Below are 19589 nucleotides of genomic sequence, written 5' to 3' on the forward strand. Positions count from 1 at the left end.
TCCAGGCCAGGGCCCGCCTCGGAGTCGTCTCTGACCCAGGGTCCAGCTTGAGGCCAGCACAGAGGAGGCAGCAGCACATGCTTGTTGAATGAATAAATGACCTGGAGTGGAGATGCTGGGGAGACAGGAGTGAGGGCCAAAGGTGCGGCCCTCATCAGGCTCTGAGGGTGTGATTCTCCCACACCCTTGCAAGAAGGATGCTATTTTAAATTTTATTTCTTTAAAATCACACAGTAATTCTTTTCTTTTTTTCTTCAGGGGAAAGCGGGACCACAGTCCCCCACTACTACAAATTATGCAGTCGAGTTTCCCACATTTGGGGAAATCACAGGGGTCAGCACATCCGGAGTGCAATGGACAAGCTCCCCCTGGGAAAACCACCTTCGTGATCACGGCATCTCCCCTGCCAGGTAAGTATTCACACAGTAATTCTTGAACACTTTCATAAAGCTTAAAGCATTACCAATACAATTCAAGTCTATCTTGATCAATACCCTTCAGTCCTGCCCCTCCTGGTGTATTCACTGTTTTGTTTGCTGTCTGCGTATTTGCCAGACGTTTCCCCATGTGTGCTGACATATGAATTCATAGTTTTCTAAGGCCTGTGGATGGCTTGAGACCACGAATTCGAGACCAGCCTGAGCAACATGGCAGAACCCCATCTCTACAAGAAACAAGAATTGGTGGCACGTGCCTGTGGTCCCAGCTACTTGGGAAGCTGAAGCAGGAAGATCGCTTGAGCCCAGGAGGCTGAGGCTGCAGTGAGCCGTGATTGCACCGCTGCACTCCAGCCAGGGTGGTGGAAGCCTTCTGGGTGCGCTCTGCCACACCTAGCTTATTTTATTTATTTTTGAGATGGAGTATCGCTCTGTCGCCCAGGCTGGAGTGCAGTGGTGCGATCATGGCTCACTGTAACCTCTGCCTCCTGGGTTCAAGTGATTCTCCTGCTTCAGCCTCCCGAGTAGCTGGGATTACAGGCATCCACCATCATGTCTGGCTAATTTTTGTATTTTTAGTAGAGATGGGGTTTTACCATGTTGGCCAGGCTGGTCTTAAACTCCTGACCTCAGGTGATCCACCCCCCTCAGCCTCACAAAGTGCTGGCATTACAGGAGCGAGCCACTGCACTCGGCCAGAGTCTGTAGTTTTATTTGTGTGTGAGCGCGTGTGCCTGTGTGTGTGTGTTGTAAATCAGGTGTGTGTGTGCATGGGTGTGCGCATATGTTGTAAATTAAATGGCATTGCTCTGTATCTGTCATCACGTAAGTTGGCTTTCCCAGTTGGCTACTGGTGCCTGGAGCCCTTGCCGCGTCAGTATGTAGAGATGTACTCTGTGACCTGTGAGAGCTGCAGAGGGTCCTCAGACCACAGCGGATGTCCGCCACAGGAACGAGCCTGTTTTGTGGATGAGGAAGTCAAGGAGCAGAAGTTGTGTGACTTGGCCAGGCACGGTGGCTCACACCTGCAATCCCAGCACTTTGGGAGGCTGAGGCGGGTGGATCATAAGGTCAGGAGTTCAAGACCAGACTGGCCAATATGGTGAAACCCCGTCGCTACTGAAAAATACAAAAAAATACGTCAGCTACTTGGGAGGCTGACGTAGGAGAATTGCTTGAACCAGGACCCGGGAGGCGGAGGTTGCAGTGAGCCGAGATCGTGCCACTGCACTCCAGCCTGGGCTACAGAGCGAGACTCTATCTCAAAAAAAAAAAAAAAAAAAAAAAAGATGATGTTGTGCGACTTGTCAAAGGTTGCCACCCACGGTGAGGGCCAGGGTCTGGGAGGGCTGAGGGGAGAGGCCTGATGAGCCAGTGTGGGGCATGGGCGAGGCATGGCAGGCCCGGGGACGAAAGCCAAAGCCCATGTGGAGGGGGCGGGGGCACCAGGGTCTTTGGGAAGCCTGTGGATTCTGGATGCAGTGCGGCCACTGAGTGACAATGAGTGCTCCGGGGACTTGGAGTAATCACCCAGGCACTGGCCAGCCTCACACATCCTCCTCCAGGCCCCTGGCTCCCCACCTCCTTGGCTGGCCTGGGTTGGGTAGGTGTGTGGGGCTGGAGGTGACTAGGCCAGCGCTGCTCTTGAGGACAGGTGGAAGCCCCTTCATGCCTAGTGGGCCCAGGGGTGGGCCCTGCCCCCCACACCTCCATGGGAGATCATCAGTCTTTACCATCGCACCAGCATGGGGCTGTGTGTCCACCCTCTAGGACTTAGATGACCAGGCATGTGCGGGAAAGGCCAGGCCACTGGGTGGGCAGAGGATGCAACCTGCTGAGCTTCCCATGAAGTGTCTGTGGTTAAGGTGCTAATTAGGGCAGCTTCCCGAGGAGACGGAGGAGCACCCGGAAGTGGCCTCTGGCCTCCCCAAGCGCGGTTTCCTTCTGACTCGGTACTGGCCTGTCTGTGGGCCAGAAATCACCCAAAGGCCCCACACTGAGGGCATCTGCCAGGTCTCGGGCCTTGCCCCATTCTCCCGAAATTCGGCCGCCTCAGCTGACCCACCTCCGGTCCACCGCATGAGTCTCATGGAGGTCAGGGCGCCCCCAGGGTGGGGGTGGGGAGGCACTCAGGGTGAGGTGAGGGTGTGTCCCTGGTGCCAAGCCTGGCACAGCGTCTTGGCCTGGTTTCCCCAGGGTTGGGCTCCACCTGGCCACCTTATTCCCATCCCACTCAGAGGCCACCACGCTTGGTGGCTCAGTGGCACCCGGGCGGACAGGCCTTGTCTCTGTGTCACTCGGGATGTTTGCATACTCCCACTCTGTGGAGTAGGACCCCTCCACTTCCACGGCTGGCCTGGGCTGGGTCGGTTTGCAGGGCTGGGCCCAGAACGCTGTATTTTAGTAAAGCTCTCTGCCAGACTTGAAGGCGCAGCCCAGGGTAAGTGCTTGGAGACCTGTAGCACCCCTTCCAGGAGGATCTGTGAGGCGTGCTGAGACCCCAGGGGACATCCTGGCTACATGATGAAACCCCATCTCTACTAAAAATATAAAAAATTAGCTGGGTATGGTGGCACGTGCCTGTAATCCCAGCTACTTGGGAGGCAGAGGCAGGAGAATCGCTTGAACCTGGGGGTGGAGGTTGCAGTGAGCCAAGATGGTGCCATTGCACTCCAGCCTGGGTGACAGGAGCAAAACCTCATCTCAAACAAACAAGCAAACAAACAAACAAAAAAGATGTCGTTCTCTTATGTTACCAAGGGTGGTCTTGAATTCCTGAGCTCAAGCAGTCTTTCTACCTCAGCCTCCTGAGTCTGGGATTACAGGCACATGCGTGTGCCTGGCTCTCTGTTTATTATTCCATCGAAACATCTAATTTCTTCTCTTTCCCATCTTTGGCTTGGGAAAAATTTGCTCTTGTCTTTGTAGTTTCTTATGTCTCATATCTGGTCCACCTAGCAGTTTTATTTCTGTTAGTGCCCCCGGTGGAGTCAGTTAAGCATCAGTAGCTTGGAGTTCGGTTATGGGAGACTCGTTTTGTCCAGGCTGGTTAGCTCTGGAGGACAGGCTAAATCAGATTTCTGCCTTGGCTACTGGTTCCTGGACCACGGTAGCTGCACTGAGCATGGTCCTTCCCTCTGGTCTGGTCAGGGAGTCAGAAACCATTCTCTCATCTCTTTGTCATTAGTAATAGAGTAATTGGTAAAATAGTCACTAAAGATATCCCTTATTCTATTTTACCAAGAGCTAGGAAATTACTTTTTAATTGGCATCTTTAATTAAATTCATTAAAAGAGATGAGTACCTACTATAAATGCCTACTGTAAGTTTGTTAGATATCAGGTTTCCAAGAGATAAATTCATGTCCTTTACATAAATCTGCAATTTATCATCTATCATCCAACAATTGCCTCATAGTTCACTTTATTTTTTGATGATGCAACTTAGGTTCATTACAAATCCATTAGCTATAGAATTATAGAGCTGAGAGAGACTCTGGAGGTCTTAATTTAGAGATGAGACAGCCGAGGCCCAGAGAAGTTACAGAGTTTGCCTGAGGCCACACAGGCAATGAGCAGTAGCTCCAGCTGGAACCTGAATCCAACCTGTCTGAATGATCTAAGGTACAGGAACATACAGGCTGTACACAAATAAGGCATTTGCAGAAAGCTTTTTTTTTTTTTTTTTTTTTTTTTGAGACAGAGTTTCGCTCTTGTTGCCCAGGCTGGAGTGCAACGGCGCGATCTCGGCTCATAGCAACCTCCCGGGTTCAAGCGATTCTCCTGCGTCACCCTCCCGAGTAGCCGGGATCATAGGCATGCAACACCACGTCTGGCTAATTTTGTATTTTTAGTAGAGATGGGATTTCTACTAAACTGTCTGGTCAGGCTGGTCTCGAAATCTCGACCTCAGGTGATCCACCTGCCTTGGCCTCCCAAAGTGCTGGGATTACAAATGTGAGCAACTGTGCCTGGTTCAGAATTTTTTTTTTTTTTTTTGAGACAGTCTCTCTGTCACCCAGGCTGGAGTGCAGCCTGGTGGGGTGCGCTGGCTCATGCCTATAATCCCAGCACTTTGGGAGAGTGAGGCAGCTGCAGTGAGCCCTGACAGTGCCACCGCACTCCAGCCTGGGCAGCAAAGCAAGACTCTGTCTCTAAAGGGGAAAAAAAAGGGGCTGGGTATGGTGGCTCACGCCTGTAATCCCAGCACTTTGTGAGGCTGAGGTGGGCGGATCACGAGGTCAGGAGTTCAAGACCAGACTAGCCAACATGGTGAAAACCCATCTCTACGAAAAATTAGAAAAATTAGCTGGGCACACCCTCCAACACCCCTCCTCCGGATGCTGGAGCAAGGGTGTCACATCAAACTCTGCCTGCCTGCATGTCTCATGCCTGTATTCCCAGCTACTTGGGAGGCTGGGGTAGGAGAATTGCTCGAACTGGGACCTGGGAGGCAGAGGTTGCAATGAGCTGAGATCATGCCACTGCACTCCAGCCTGGGCTACAGAGCAAGTCTCCATCTCAAAAAAAGAAAAAGAAAAGAAAAGAAACAAAAGGTTTGCCGGGTGCAGTGGCTCATGCCTGTAATCCCAGGACTTTGGGAGGCCGAGGCTGGTGGATTATTTGAGGTCAGGAGTTCGAGACCAGCCCGACCAACATGGTGAAACCTCATCTCTACTAAAAATACAAAATTAGCCGCATGTAGTGGCACATGCCTGTAATCCCAGCTACTTGGGAGGCTGAGGAAGGAGAATCACTAGAAACCGGGTGGTGGAGGCTGCAGTGAGCCGAGATCACACTATTGCAGTCCAGCCTGGGCAACAAAAGCAAAACTCCATCTCAAAAAAAATAAAGGTTACTTACTTTGACAGTTAAAAAAAAATTGCCACAATATCAAACGCTTAGTAAAACTGTCGCCACAGACTGCGACTAATGGAAACACTTTTTACCCGGCGTAATAAAACCAGAATGATACTCTGGTGCGCCTTTTACTTGAGGTTTATTATGATTTTTAAAATGTTAGTATTCCTGTTTTACCACTCCTAAGTGTCATTCGTTCTGCAAACACTTGTAATATTCCAGCTCCAACACCCTGACCTAATTAATAGTTTTTACTGAGGTGGGAGTGGCATCGTTTACTTCCTCTTGATGGACACTGTCCCTGGCACAGCGTGCATTCCACAGAGTTCAGGAAGTGTGCCAACCACGGAGACCCCGACCTTCTTCCCCACACCTTGCATTTGGTGTCAGCGGCAGTGGTGGAAGCAGTGCCAGGGAGGCCAGCGCTGGCCACCGCTTTCTCCTGGGGAGGGAGGGTGAAGTCTGTGGGAGTCTGCAGCCTCCTCAGAGATGTCCGCGGAGCTCAGCTGTCAGGCTGGAGTTGGTGGGGTTTGGTGAACTGCTTTGGGTGCATGAACTGCTCGGGGTTAGACATGGCTAGCAGTGAATAACTCCCTCTCTGAAATATACTCTTTACCACTTTGTGAAACACCCCTCCTCCGGATGCTGGAGCAAGGGTGTCACATCAAACTCTGCCTGCCTGCTGTAATTTGGTTCTGAAATCCGAAGGAGCTACCAGGGCAGTGACTGTAGCTCAGGAGGATGATATGTTACCCAGCAGTGGACCTTCTGTCTGACACTCATAGAAGCCAACACTAGGACACTGGCTTTTGACAAAAGAAAAAGCTTTATTGTGAATGGACTGCAAGGAGACAGGAGGCAATGCTTAATTCTGCCTCCCTGAGCTGGGGGCGGGTCTGGCTTTTATGGCACTCCTAGTAGGTCCCAGGTGCTGCCAGCGTAGCTGGCTGGCCAGGTTGCTGGTAAGGATGAGAAGGTGGAAGCATTTCCCATTGCACACACCTGCGCAATTCTGGCTGTGCGTCAGCTTAGTAACTTCAGCATTGGTTAACTGGCGTGAGCTGGTCCCTTGGTGACAATCATGCCAAGGATGAGGCTCACTCCTGGAACTCGGAGCTGCCTAAACTTTTGGCTCTTCTTTTGATGGCTTCTAAGACACCCAAATACCAAATGCTCAAATTTGGTTTTTTCATTATTCGACTTTTGTTTTCTTTCTTTGAGATGGAGTCTCTCTCTGTTGCCCAGACTAGAGTGCAATAGTGTGATCTCAGCTCACCGCAACCCTCTGCCTCCTGGGTTCAAGCGGTTCTCATGCTTCAGCCTCCTGAGTAGCTGACATTACAGGTGTATGCCACCACGCCCGGTTAGTTTTTGTATGTTTAGTAGAGACAGGGTTTTGCCATGTTGGCCAGGTTGGTCTTGAACCCCTGACCTCAGGTGATCCACCCATCTTGGCCTCCCAAAGTGCTGGGATTACTGGCATGAGCCACCATGCCCGGCCTGCACCTGCATTTCTAAAACCAAAGACATTTTGTTTAATAACTGGAGGCCAAGGCAGTTGGATCACCTGAGGTCGGGAGTTCAAGACCAGCCTGACCAACATGGTGAAACCCCGTCTATAAAAAAAAAAAAAAAAGAAAAAAAGAAAGAAAAATAACTACGATACCATTGTGGTGATGATCACCTAATAAAATTAACAATTCAACATTACTTAACACCCAGCCCACGTTCAAGTTTCCCTGTATGTACCAGCAATGCCTCCAGGTGGCTGGTTTGTCTGAAGAATGGAGGCCAGGGCCGTGCTCAGAGGCTGTTGAGCAGATGCTGGGCTTGCCCGCGGGCCCGTGTGCAGTGAGGCTGATGCTGGAGGCCGTCGGGTCGCTCCTAACAGCACGGACGCTCAGCACTGTGTGTTGTAGGTCCGCTGTCTAGACTGTGTTCGGCCAGTGAAGGGATCTGCGCTGGCCACCACTGCACCCCCGACGGTGATACACGCCCAGCGCGGGGGAAGGAGCTGTCCGAAGCCGGGCTGTAGTCCCTGTCCTGATTCTGAAGCGGGTCAGGTTTTGAACCCTGGTCTACCAGTTAACTAGTTGGTTTGTTAACCAGGTAGTTATCCTCTAATACAAACTACTTATCCTGTCTGGGCCTCCATTTCTTCAGCTGCGAAGTGGGGTGATGGTATGAGCTCACAGAATATTGTGCACATAAATATGAAGCAGACCACGGCCTGGTATCCCGGAACTCTTTATCTGGTACCTCAACAGAGACACATCCCCCTTACGGATGGCAGGAAGCACACCTTCCAAAGCCTCTGGCTGGGGTGTGTGCACTCCTGGGATACACAGCAGGATATACAGGCAGGAAGAAACACCATGCCTCCCCGAGAGGCTCACTTGAGGAGAGCACAGGGTTTACTATGACACCTTCAGCTGCCCGGGAGCCACACTCTCCTCCCAGCCTCTGGGGCTACTCTGTAGTACACTTTCTAAAGCACTGCGTTAATTCCGAGGAGAATGTGTAGGCTTTGGGACAAAAAGCCTCTGAGATTCCTTCCTGAACTGGCCGTCCCGTGCGCTCCCGGGGCTCACCGTGCATCCCTGTTACCCACTGGCACCGCGCCCCAAATGCTCCTTTAAGCAGGTCCCTGGGGCCCCGTGCTCCATACGCACAGGGAAGCCCAGGTGACATCCTCTGGCTCCACCTACAGGCTACCTTTGGGATAAGACCTGGTTGTTTCCAAAACCCTGCCTCAGGCGTCCCCAAACTTTTTACACAGGGGGCCAGTTCACTGTCCCTCAGACCGTTGGAGGGCCGCCACATACTGTGCTCCTCTCACTGACCACCAATGAAAGAGGTGCCCCTTTCTGAAGTGCGGCGGGGGACTGGATAAATAGCCACAGGGGGCCGCATGTGGCCTGTGGGCTGTAGTTTGGGGACGCCTGCCCTGAGAGATTCAGTGTGTAAGTGGGTTCTGGGATAGCAAATACAATTTTTTTTTTCCTTTTTGAGACAGGGTCTTGCTTTGTTGCTCATGCTGGAGTGCAGTCTTGACCTCCTAAGCTCAAGCAATCCTCCTGCATCAGCCTCCCCAGTAGCTGGATTACAGGTGCACACCACCCTGTGTGGCTAATTTTTTTTTTTTTATAGAGATGGGGTTTCACCATGTTGCCCAGGCTGATCTCAAGCTCCTGCCTGCCTCAGCCTCCCAAAGTGCAGGCGTGAGTCACTGTGCCCAGCCTGCCCTGGTAATTTGTCGAAGGAACCCGTAAGTAGTAAAGGGAGAAGAGGAACAGCCCAGCCTTTGTCGGGGAGCCCTTCCGGGTCAGACACATCAATGTCTGCTCCTGCCTGTCCTCACCCCCTGCTGGACGAGACTGCAGTCTCCTGGGGTGCAAGCCCCAGCCCCAGTGCTCGCTAATTGCAACATCTTTGGCGTGTTTCTGCCTCTCAGCCTGTTTCCTGTTCTGAAGGTCAAGGCCTGTACTGATGCCTCACTAAGGTGGACTAAATGTGCTAAGACTTGTGACACAGGGCTGGAGCCTGGGGCCGGCGCAGTGGGTACAAGGGCTGTGGTAGGGCAGGCCTGGGCTCTTTGTGTTATTAGAAATTTTCCAGCGGGGCTCCTGGCATCCACATGTCCTGGACGACTGTTAGACACACAAGTTCTCAGGCTCCTTCCTAGAGCAGTGCATCAGAAGCACGGGGGCCCAGCAGGCTGCAGCCTGGCCTTCCAGGTGACTCTAATGCTGGGCAGATGGATAATTTTAAAGGCAGGGCCTTTCTGTAACATAGCAGATTCGTTTTCCGGAGGAAGAAGAGAACCAAATGCGTTAGCAGGAAGAATGTGATTCCTGTGTCAGAACCAAACCCCCCGAATCTCACGCGACCCGATGTGGACTTCCACTGATGCCGTGTAATGCTTTCCTGCACACTTCTCACAGAGCCCAACAATGCTGAGGCTGACGGAGAAAGACACGGCAGGTTTTGGTGGTCTTACGAATGCCACTGAGGCTCAGAGAGATCCTAGTCATCTGCTGGGCACCTACCACGGGCCAGACCTAGAGGCCAAATGCCACACAGATGAGAAACAGGATGGTCTCAAGAGGACAGAACACCCAGGGTGCAGCCATCATCCCCATTCCACAGCTGCTCCCCTGCCCACCCGCGAGTGCCAGACTGAAAACTGAACCCACCTTTACCCCAATGCTTGCTGCTTTAGAATCTAATGCTTGCTGCTTTAGAATCTTTTTAGCACATTTTAGGGATCTTGGTAATTGTCTTAGACAGAGATAAATATTATGCAGTATGCATTTGATTTTAGCCTAACGAGAATCAATTAGCTTTATTTTTTTCAACTGGCCTTATTATGTACCTTGCCTTGTGATTACTTCCTGATGCATTTTTCTCCTAGAGCTTATAATTTCAACTATGTCATTGAATGCTACCTTATTTCTAAAACATTTCATAGTTTAAATTTCTCTTATTTATCCTCCTAACTGTAAGTTAGCGCTTACATAATTAACATCTCCATTTTCCAAATAAGAAAACAGAGACTCAGAGAGGTCACAAGTAGCAGGATCAAGTTTAACACACATTTATTGAGCAGTGAGTGCCAGGATCCTGATCACCAGCTCCTATGACAACTGAGATAATGATAAGGATGGCTGGCTCAGCGACACTCTGCATCTGCTGCATGACAAATGATCTACAAAGAGTATGCCTGACACACTGGGGGTGCTGAGCGGGGAACACAGTGGAAACAGTACCAGGTAGCAGAGCATCTCAGATTTATTTATCATGCCATGAAGTCAGCGTCATGCAAGTGTACAGTGATGTTCCACACGCCCATCTAACACGGCTTGCTCAAATTCACAGGCAGACTGACGCTTTCTTTCACAGGCACTCCAAGTGAGCTGGTTAATGATGATCACGAGCAGCCGCTGCAGCTTTTGAAAAAGATGCATACATAAATACAATTTAAGAAGGAAGGAACAAGTAGGATGTAATTTATTATACAAGTATTGAAAAAAGTTGATCAACAGTCCAAAAGTACACATGACATCTTTCAATAGTATTAAAAAGTAGGATTGGCTGGGCGCGGTGGCTCAAGCCTGTAATCCCAGCACTTTGGGAGGCTGAGGCGGGTGGATCACGAGGTTGAGAGATCGAGACCGTCCTGGTCAACATAGTGAAACCCCGTCTCTACTAAAAATACTAAAAAAAAATTAGCTGGGCATGGTGGCGTGTGCCTGTAATCCCAGCCACTCAGGAGGCTGAGGCAGGAGAATTGCCTGAACCCAGGAGGCGGAGGTTGCGGTGAGCCGAGATCGCGCCATTGCACTTCAGCCTGGGTAACAAGAGGGAAACTGTCTCAAAAAAAAAAAAAAAAAAAAAAAAGTAGATTATTTCTATATGTAACACCCAGTGTGCTTAAGGGTTCACGTAATGACAGCAGGCTGGCAGCCACCACAGCACTAAGAAGACAGGGCAGGGAAACACCTCTTCCTGAAGCTCACGTAGCCAGTCCTGGGTTTGTGCAACACTCAAATGGCTACAGTTTCATTGGCACTAGGGCATAAATTTCTAAGATGCTTTCTTTCAAAATACATTAAAGGCCAGGTGCCGTGGCTCATGCCTGTAATCCCAGTACTATGGGAGGCCAAGGTGATCACCTGAAGTCAGGAGTTTCAGACCAGCCTGGCCAACATGGTGAAACCCCATCTCAATTAAAAATACAAAAATTAGCCGGGTATGGTGGTAGATGCCTGTAATCCCAGCTACTTGGGAGGCTGAGGCAGGAGAATTGCTTGAACCCGGAAGGTGGAGGTTGCAGTGAAGGAGGCAACTTCTAGGACAGCACGCTTGCATGGCTCACTTGTGCTTCCCTGCTGGTGATGCTGACTACCTCTAGTTAACAATCCATTCCTCTATTACTCCTGGAAGTTTTACTTGATCCACCTGACTATAAAAAACAGAAATTCTTATCCTTCAGGCATTAAAACAAGCAAAAAAAAAAAAAAAAAAAAAAAAAAAAAAAAAAAAGCAGAAATTCAGAATTCTCTTTTCCAGCATGCATAGCAAACTTCAAGTTGTGAAGCATTTTGACTGCATCTTACATGTTTACTGAACCATGTATCAATTTCTTTTCTTTTTTTTTTTTTTTTTGAGACGGAGTTTCACTCTTGTTACCCAGGCTGGAGTGCAATGGCGCGATCTCGGCTCACCGCAACCTCCGCCTCCTGGGTTCAGGCAATTCTCCTGCCTCAGCCTCCTGAGTAGCTGGGATTACAGGCACACGCCACCATGCCCAGCTAATTTTTTGTATTTTTAGTAGAGACGGGTTTCACAATGTTGACCAGGATGGTCTCGATCTCTTGACCTCGTGATCCACCCGCCTTGGCCTCGCAAAGTGCTGAGATTACAGGCTTGAGCCACCGCGCCCAGCCCCATGTATCAATTTCAATTCAGAACAATGATACACCTTGTCCTGAAAAGACATGGGGTTTTCCATTCCCAACCATTTTAAGCAGCAAAACTTACCTTTCTCAGCCTTTTTTCTTTTATCTAAAATAAAAGGAAGGAAAAAAATCAGTCATATCAATGCTTCACAAAAATACCTTTGTCAAAATTAACATTTAGCTGAAGGCATCATAGCTTAAGTAAAGCAATTATAGGAAGCTTTCAGAAAGTATGTCTCATAGCCAAGAAATGATAAAATTCCTACCAAAGATGTTCTATGAACAGCTAAGAGCCCTTTCAAAGTTGCAGGGCTCCTTACCCTCTGCAATGTCCTGAACTCCAGTCTTGCAGCATAAAGTTTTCTTTCTTTTGTCTTTGTAATCAATGGCTTAGTTAACATGTGACTGGGCCACACTGCTCTGTTCTACTGAGCACCAAGTGGTTATTCCTCCCCATTCTAAATTTTATTACAAATTTCAAATATTCAGAACAGTTGAAAGGGTGCAATGAAATACCACAAACCATGAAACCATACCTTAAATATTTAAGCCTTCATCTCTTAAAATGAATGTAATACCACTTTCACACCTAAGAAAACTAACAATGCTCTGTTATTAAAGTCTTGTTCAAAGTTCCCCAATTGGCCCAGGTGTTGTGACTCAATGCTTGTAATTCCAGCACTTTGGGAAGCCAAGACTGGAGGATTGCTTGAGACCAGCCTGGGCAACATGGCAAAACCCCATCTCTACAAAAAAAAAAAAAAAAAAAAGTACAAAAACAGTTTGCCAGGTGTGGTGGTGTAAGGCAGTGACAGGTGCCTGTGGTCCCAAATAGCTGGGAGGCTGAGGTGGGAGAACCACCTGAGTCCAGGAGGTTGAGGTTGCAGTGAGCCATGACTGTGCCACTGCATTCCAGCCTGGGCACTGGAGACTCTGTTTCAAAGAAAAAAACAAAGAAAAAGAGGTAAAAATATTCCCATTGTCCCCAAAAGTCTATTACAGCCAACATGTGCTCCCTGTGTTTTCACAAAGGAGCTGCAGGTAGTTCTGATGTTCATACTTAGTTAAGACCCACAGTTCCCTTTACAATGTGAATTGCAATTCTTTTTGAAAATACTTTTCCTCCTGACTTCAAAAAAAACATCAAACATAAAGAAACGTACCGGCGGCATGGAGTTTATAAACGATGAAGCCCATCACCCCCATTCCGACCCAAATCTCCTGGTAAACTTGGGTATAGTAGGGTTTCAAGGGAAGCCACATATTTTTAATAAAATTTTCAAACATCTGAAAATGAATACAGGGATTAGAAATTAAAATGATTATTGTTCTAAAGTGAACTGGAAACAGATTTTAATTTGTTAAGTTCAACCCTATTTCCCATGGTTACCCAGCAGGGAGCCCTGCCTGCGCCAGGTCTGTTCTACACTCACACACAGGACTCGCACCTTTTTTGAGAGGGAGTCTTGTTCTTGTTGCCCAGGCTGGAGTGCAAGAGCATGATCTCGGCTCACTGCAACCTCCTCCGCCTCTGGGGTTCAAGTGATTCTCCTGCCTCAGCCTCCCAAGTAGCTGGGATTACAGGTGCCCACCACCACACCTAGCTAATTTTTTGTATTTTTAGTAGAGATGGGGTTTTACTATGTTGGTCAGGCTAGTCACGAACTCCTGACCTCAGGCGATCCACTCACCTCGGCCTTCCAAAGTACTGGGATTACAGGCATGAGCCACCCCGCCTGGCCTTTTTTTTTTTAAAAGACAGAGTTTCACTCTTGTTGCCCAGGCTGGAGTGCAATGGTGCAATCTGGGCTCAATGCAACCTCTGCCTCCTGGGTTCAAGGAATTCTCCTGCTTCAGCCTCCTGAGTAGCTGGGATTACAGGCATGTGCCACCATGCCTGGCTAATTTTGTATTTTTAGTAGAGATGGGGTTTCTTCATGTTAGTCAGGCTGGTCTCGAACTCTCAACCTCAGATGATCTGCCTGCCTCGGTCTCTCAAAATGCTGGGATTACAGGCATGAGCTACTGTGCCTGGCTCTTTAACAGCATTTTAAAGTGCTCTACATACTTATTTCCTACACTGCTTCCCACCCCTATAAAGTGGGCACTTGAGGAGAAAGCTGCCCACGATCCCGCAGGAGGTTGGCAGGACTGCTCACACCGAATCTGTATGCCATGCTCCGATGACGAGGACCTGCTTCTAACACCACTTTCCTGCCCTTCCCTATGAGCGGACTTATTTAGGCAAGGATAGTGGTGAAGGCTGGTCCAAGGTGTGACCTTGCAGGATGTGACTGTGTCTTTCTCCTGGAACACCTTGCAGATACGTCCGTCCTCAAATTTCCTGTCCTTAAACTGTACTCGAATGCTCTGACAAAGTGTGAGGTTCCAAGAAACCAAGAGCCCTGCTTTGGGAATGTGCCACAGATGATCCAAACAAAACCCAGAGGAGGTTTCTGGAGGCCCCACACTAGAAGAGTTCAGAGGCATGGAGTCAATCCCTCGTCTCTCAGCAACGACTAGGAAGGAAGCATTGTACAGGACCAAAGGGTTTGGAAGCTTGGGAATCCTGGGCTCCAACATCAGCTCTGCCTGCTCAGCTCTCAACTGTGGGCAAGTCCCTTTCGCCGCTATTTCGGAGGTTTCCTGTTCTGTGAAACATGGATACTTCCACATACCTCCACAGGGCTCTTAATGCAATTCAAGGAGGAACCTAATGAACCCAGCCTAGTGCCTAGTATGGACTAAAAATTCAGAGAATGGGCCAGCTGCGGTGGCTCATGCCTGTAATCCCAGCACTTTGGGAGGCCGAGGTGGGCGGATCACCAGGTTGAGAGATCAAGACGACCCTGGCCAACATGGTGAAACTCTACCTCTACTAAAAATATAAAAATTAGCTGGGCGTGGTGGTGTGTACCTGTAATCCCAGCTACTCGGGAGGCTGAGACAGGAGAATCACTTGAACCCGGGAGGCGGAGGCCGCAGTGAGCTGAGATCGTGACATTGCATTGCAGCCTGGCAACAGATCGAGATGCCCTCTCAAAGAAAAAAAAAAAAAAAGTTGGCCAGGCACGGTGGTTCACGCCTGTAATGCCAGGCACTTTGGGAGGCCGAGGAGGGCGGATCACGAGGTCAGGAGATGGAGACCATTCCGGCCATGGTGAAACCCCGTCTCTACTAATATACAAAAAAATTAGCATGCTGGCGCGAGACTGTAGTCCCAGCTACTCGGGAGGCTGAGGCAGGGGAATCGCTTGAACCAGGGATGCGGAGGTTGCAGTGAGCCAAGATTGTGCCACTGCACTCCCGCCTGGTGACAAAGCAAGACTCCGTCTCAAAAAAAAAAAAAAAAAAAAAAAAAAAAAAACAGAAGGGACTAAAGAAACTGAGTCATCCTGACATTTTGCTCAGGGCCCAGGCACCCTGGTATGGTCTCCTTACAAAATTACCCTTGGTCCCCAAGACAACGGGGGCCCTGCTATATAGTAGCTTGCAACTACCTTTCCTCCTCCTTCCCTTTGAATTTGGTTGCCATATTTGCCTGGACAAGTGACATGTTCCCAATATGTAATAAAAGGAGGGCCCCGCCTGTCTCCACCTGAGTCCATTCTGTCCAGGCATATTTCCTAGCTGTGTCAGTTTTACAGCATCAGATCTTTTAAAACTCCATCCTATTCATAGGTCAAACGGGTGTCTACTGTATCCATTTATACCTGCAAAGTTCTGGCACATGACATTAAGGGCAAACTATTACCTGACCTTACACTGAAAACGGGAAACGTTGGACCCGCGAGTTCCATAAGGTTTCAACCATCCCCATATGATCTCGTTTGTTTCCCTGCCGCCTCACGCAAGTCCTTCTCGCCTAGAGCATAACGTGGAGGACAAGCGTGGTTGGAGGAAACCTGAGATATAAAGGAGAGAAGGCACTGGACGTGGCGTCCGAGTTCTTGGCCTGGACTCTGGCTTCTCTAACTCCGTCTGCGTCGCCTCTAGGTTGGGCAGCTGAACCCGGCAAGGCCAGGGTACGCTATCAAAAGCAGGCGAGAACACAGGTGCACCCAGCGCGCTAAGGCCAAGGAGGGAAGCGCGGCGCGGGCCTAGGCGACGCTTTCCTTCGGCAGCCGACCCAGGCCTACCTCCCGTTAGAGAAGGGGAGGCAGGGCGGAAAGGCTGGCGTGGGATCCTCGCCCTCCCGTCCCCGCCGTCTCGCACCTCGGAGGCCTGGCCAGGTCTCCGCACTCACCTTGGCGCCGGAATGACAGCTCAGGGGGAACCACAAACCCGCACCCAACGGAGAAAGGTCGCCGAGCAGGGGCTGCCGGGAAGGCGGAAGCAGCAGCGACGCGGCAAGGCCAGAGTGCCTCCCCCGGCCGCGGCGGTGCGGCACAGCGCCCCCGGCGGTCGCCCTGGTGCCGCAGGCAAGAAGGGACGGGGAGAGGGTGCGTGGATTGCCGCGTGTGTCACGCAGGGTGGCTAACCCTCCACATCTTGCCACGACTGATGGGTTTCCTGGGACGTGGGACTTTCAACGCGGAAACCGGGAAAGTTCTAGACAAACCGAGAGGGCTGGTTAGCCTAAGAAAAGAGACCTTTTTGACTGTTATGTTAAAGTAAGTCAAGTCTCCCATTTTAGTGGTGTGTTTTGATCCTTTGTATTGTTATTTGGCTCTGCATGTATAATATATATACACACATACAAACACACACACACACACACACACACACACACACACACACACACACATTTTGAGATGGAATCTCACTCTGTCGTCCAGGCTGCAGCGCAGTGGCGTGATCTCAGCTCACTGCAACCTCTGCCTCCTGGGTTCAAGCGATTCTCATCTCTCAGCCTCCTGAATAGCTGGGATTACAGGTGTCCGTCACCACACTGGGCTAATTTTTGTATTGTTAGTAGAAACGGGGTTTCACCATGTTGGCCAAGCTGGTTTTGAACTCCTGACCTCAGGTGATCCACCTGCCTCAGCCTCCCAAAGTGCTGGGATAACAGACGTGAACCACCGCGCCTGGCCTGCTCTGCATATTTTTATATCTGTATTATGTGCATATTCTTCTCAACAGATAATATAAAACTTCCACAGGGGCTCCAGACACGACTTAACAGTCTTTAAAAAAAAAAAAAAGAAAAAATTTTTTTTCAGAAATATTTTCCAGTAGAGAACTAGAAATCATAAAACAATTTAGTGGGCAGATCACCTGAGGTCATAGGTTTGAGACCAGCCTGACCAAGATGGTGAAAGCGCATCTCTACTAAAAATACAAAAATTAGCCAGGCATGGTGGCGGGCACCTGTAATCCTAACTACTTGGGAGACTGGGGCAGGAGAATCGCTTGAACCTGGGAGGCAGAGGTTGTAGTGAGCCGAGATGGTGCCACTGTATTCCAGCTTGGGTGACAGAGTGAGATTCTGTTTCAATCAAACAAAACAAAAAAATTAAATGAGTTTGGCAGATTAGGCAGTTGAAGAATTACTGAGCTGCAAGATAGAAGAAGCCATTCAGAAAATAAGAGGATACAGCAGGAAACGCCATCATATAGGTAACTGGTGTCTTAGAAGGAAATGAAAGAGGTGGGGAAGAAATATTTGAAGAACTAATGGCTGAGAACTTTCCAAAAGTGATGAGAAAAACATCATGCCAAAGATTCCAAAAGCCTTCCAGAAACCAAGCAGGCAGATAAATAAAAATAAATCAATACTTTGAAATCTCACAATAAAAAGATAAAGATAAAATCTCAAAGAAAATAACTGCCAATCAAGAATTGTATACACAAGGAGACTGGCATTCAGAAAAGAAGGTAAACTATAGTTTAGGACAAACTATGAATGAGGAAATCATGCTGGGCATGGTGTCTCACCCTTGCAATCCCAACACTTTGGGAGGACTGCTTGAGCCCAGCATTTCGTGACCAGCCTGGGCAACATATTGATCCCATCACTAAAGAAAAAAAAAAAGAGGAAATTGTTAGGTTTTGAAGGGAAGGCGAAGGTTAAAGACAGACAAAGAGACAAACACACAAAGAGCAAGAGAGCGAAAGAGAGAGAGAGAGAGAGAGAGAGAGAGAGAGAGAGAGAAAGAGAGAGAGTGAGTGTTGGTGGCTTCAACAGCAACACAGGTTTATTGCCAGCAAAACCCTGTGGGGTGGGGAACCAGCTTAGTGCCAGAGCCCACTGCTGCTTACAGGCTGGGGCAATTACAGGTCTGGGCTGGAGGGTCTGGACAGTATGGCTTGCTGCCTGGCAGGATGTGATAAGGCTGTTCCTGCAGTCAGGCACTTGGGCAGGATGTTTCTCACAGCTGGAGTCCCCAAGGAATGTTTCACTGACTAGGGTCTGTGAAATGGTGGCGGGTTTATTAAATGGTGCAGCTAGGACTGAAATAATCACGAGCAGATCCACAGTAAAATAAATGTTCATTATTCAGGCACAATGAAAACGAGCTCAGATGTGTCAAGTTAAAATAATAAAAAGGTTCAGGATCCAATTAAAATAGTTTATTTTTTTCCCCCGAGATGGAATCTTGCTCTGTTGCCCAGGCTAGAGTACAGCGGTGCGATCTCAGCTCATTGCAACCTCTACCTCCCAGGTTCAAGCGATTTTCTTGTCTCAGCCTCCAGAGTAGCTGGGATTACAGTAGCTGGGTGCACCACCACGTCTGGCTAATTTTTGTATTTTTAGCAGAGATGGGGTTTCACCCTGCTGGCCAGGCTGGTCTTGAACTCCTGACCTCATGATCCACTAGCCTCGGCCTCCCAAAGTGCTGGGATTACAGGTGTGAGACACCACGCCCAGCCAGGATCCAGTAAAATAGTATTTTTTTTTTTGAGAGTTCTCTTATTTTTTTTTAAAGAAAGAAAAAGAAAAAAACGGAACGAAGGAGAGGAAGAAAGAGTAAGAGGAAGAGGGAGACAGAATGGAAGTGTTGCTTTATTGCCCAGGCTAGAACGCAGTCTAAAAATGGGTATTGAAAACTTCTTTTATACCATTAATTGTGCTTAATAATGGAGACAGGAAAAAAATGAGGGAAGAAAATAACAAACAAGCAGCCAACCAATATTTCATTTAAACCTGTAAGTGTGATGTGGTGCTGATAAGAGTGTATATTTTGTGTATTTAAAGCGGACAGTTCTATAAATGTTTATTAAGTTTACTTGTTCCAGATCTGAGTTCAAGTCCTGGGTATCCTTGTTAATTTTCTGTCTCATTGATCTGTCTAATATTGATGTTGAAGTCTCCCACTATTATTGCGTGGGAGTTTAAGTCTCTTTATAAGTTTTATATATCTGGGTGTTCCTGTATTGGGTGCGTATATATTTAGGATCATTAGCTCTTCTTGTTGCATTGATCCTTTTACCGTTATGTAATGTCCTTCTTTGCCTCTTTTCATCTTTGTTGCTTTAAAGTCTATTTTATCAGAGGCGAGAATTGCAACTCCTGCTTTTTATTTATTTATTTATTTTTGCTCTCAATTTGGTTGGTAAATCTTTCTCCATCCCTTTGAGTCTTTGTGTATCCTTGCATATGAGATGAGTCTGGATGCAGCATACCTATGGGTTTTGGCTGTGTCTTTTGATTGGGGGATTTAGTCGATTTAAATTTAGGATTAATAATAATATATTGAGTTTAATACTGCCATTTGATGTTAGCTGGCTGTTTTGCCCATTAGTTGATGTAAATTTTTTTTTTTTTTTTTTTGAGACGGCGTTTCGCTCTTGTTACCCAGGCTGGAGTGCAATGGCACGATCTCGGCTCACCGCAACCTCCGCCTCCTGGGTTCAGGCAATTCTCCTGCCTCAGCCTCCTGAGTAGCTGG

At 48.6% G+C, this 19589-nt stretch overlaps 1 long non-coding RNA gene and 1 other non-coding gene across 2 annotated transcripts; both read right to left on the reverse strand.

The window, feature by feature from the left end:
* Window positions 1-255: 255 nt before the first annotated feature.
* On the reverse strand, window positions 256-418 carry LOC120361399 (U1 spliceosomal RNA). The gene has a single exon (XR_005577600.1). It is a non-coding gene; the product is annotated as a U1 spliceosomal RNA (small nuclear RNA).
* Window positions 419-10069: 9651 nt separating this feature from the next.
* LOC104652246 (uncharacterized) lies at window positions 10070-16112 on the reverse strand. The gene is made up of 4 exons (XR_745577.3): window positions 16004-16112; window positions 12921-13044; window positions 11840-11863; window positions 10070-10245 (listed from the first exon to the last, which is right to left on the reverse strand). It is a non-coding gene; the product is annotated as an uncharacterized LOC104652246 (long non-coding RNA).
* Between the last annotated feature and the right edge of the window lie 3477 nt (window positions 16113-19589).

The sequence above is a fragment of the Saimiri boliviensis genome, chromosome 2 (genome assembly GCF_048565385.1).
Source record: "Saimiri boliviensis isolate mSaiBol1 chromosome 2, mSaiBol1.pri, whole genome shotgun sequence".
NCBI classification, from domain to species: Eukaryota; Metazoa; Chordata; class Mammalia; order Primates; family Cebidae; genus Saimiri; species Saimiri boliviensis.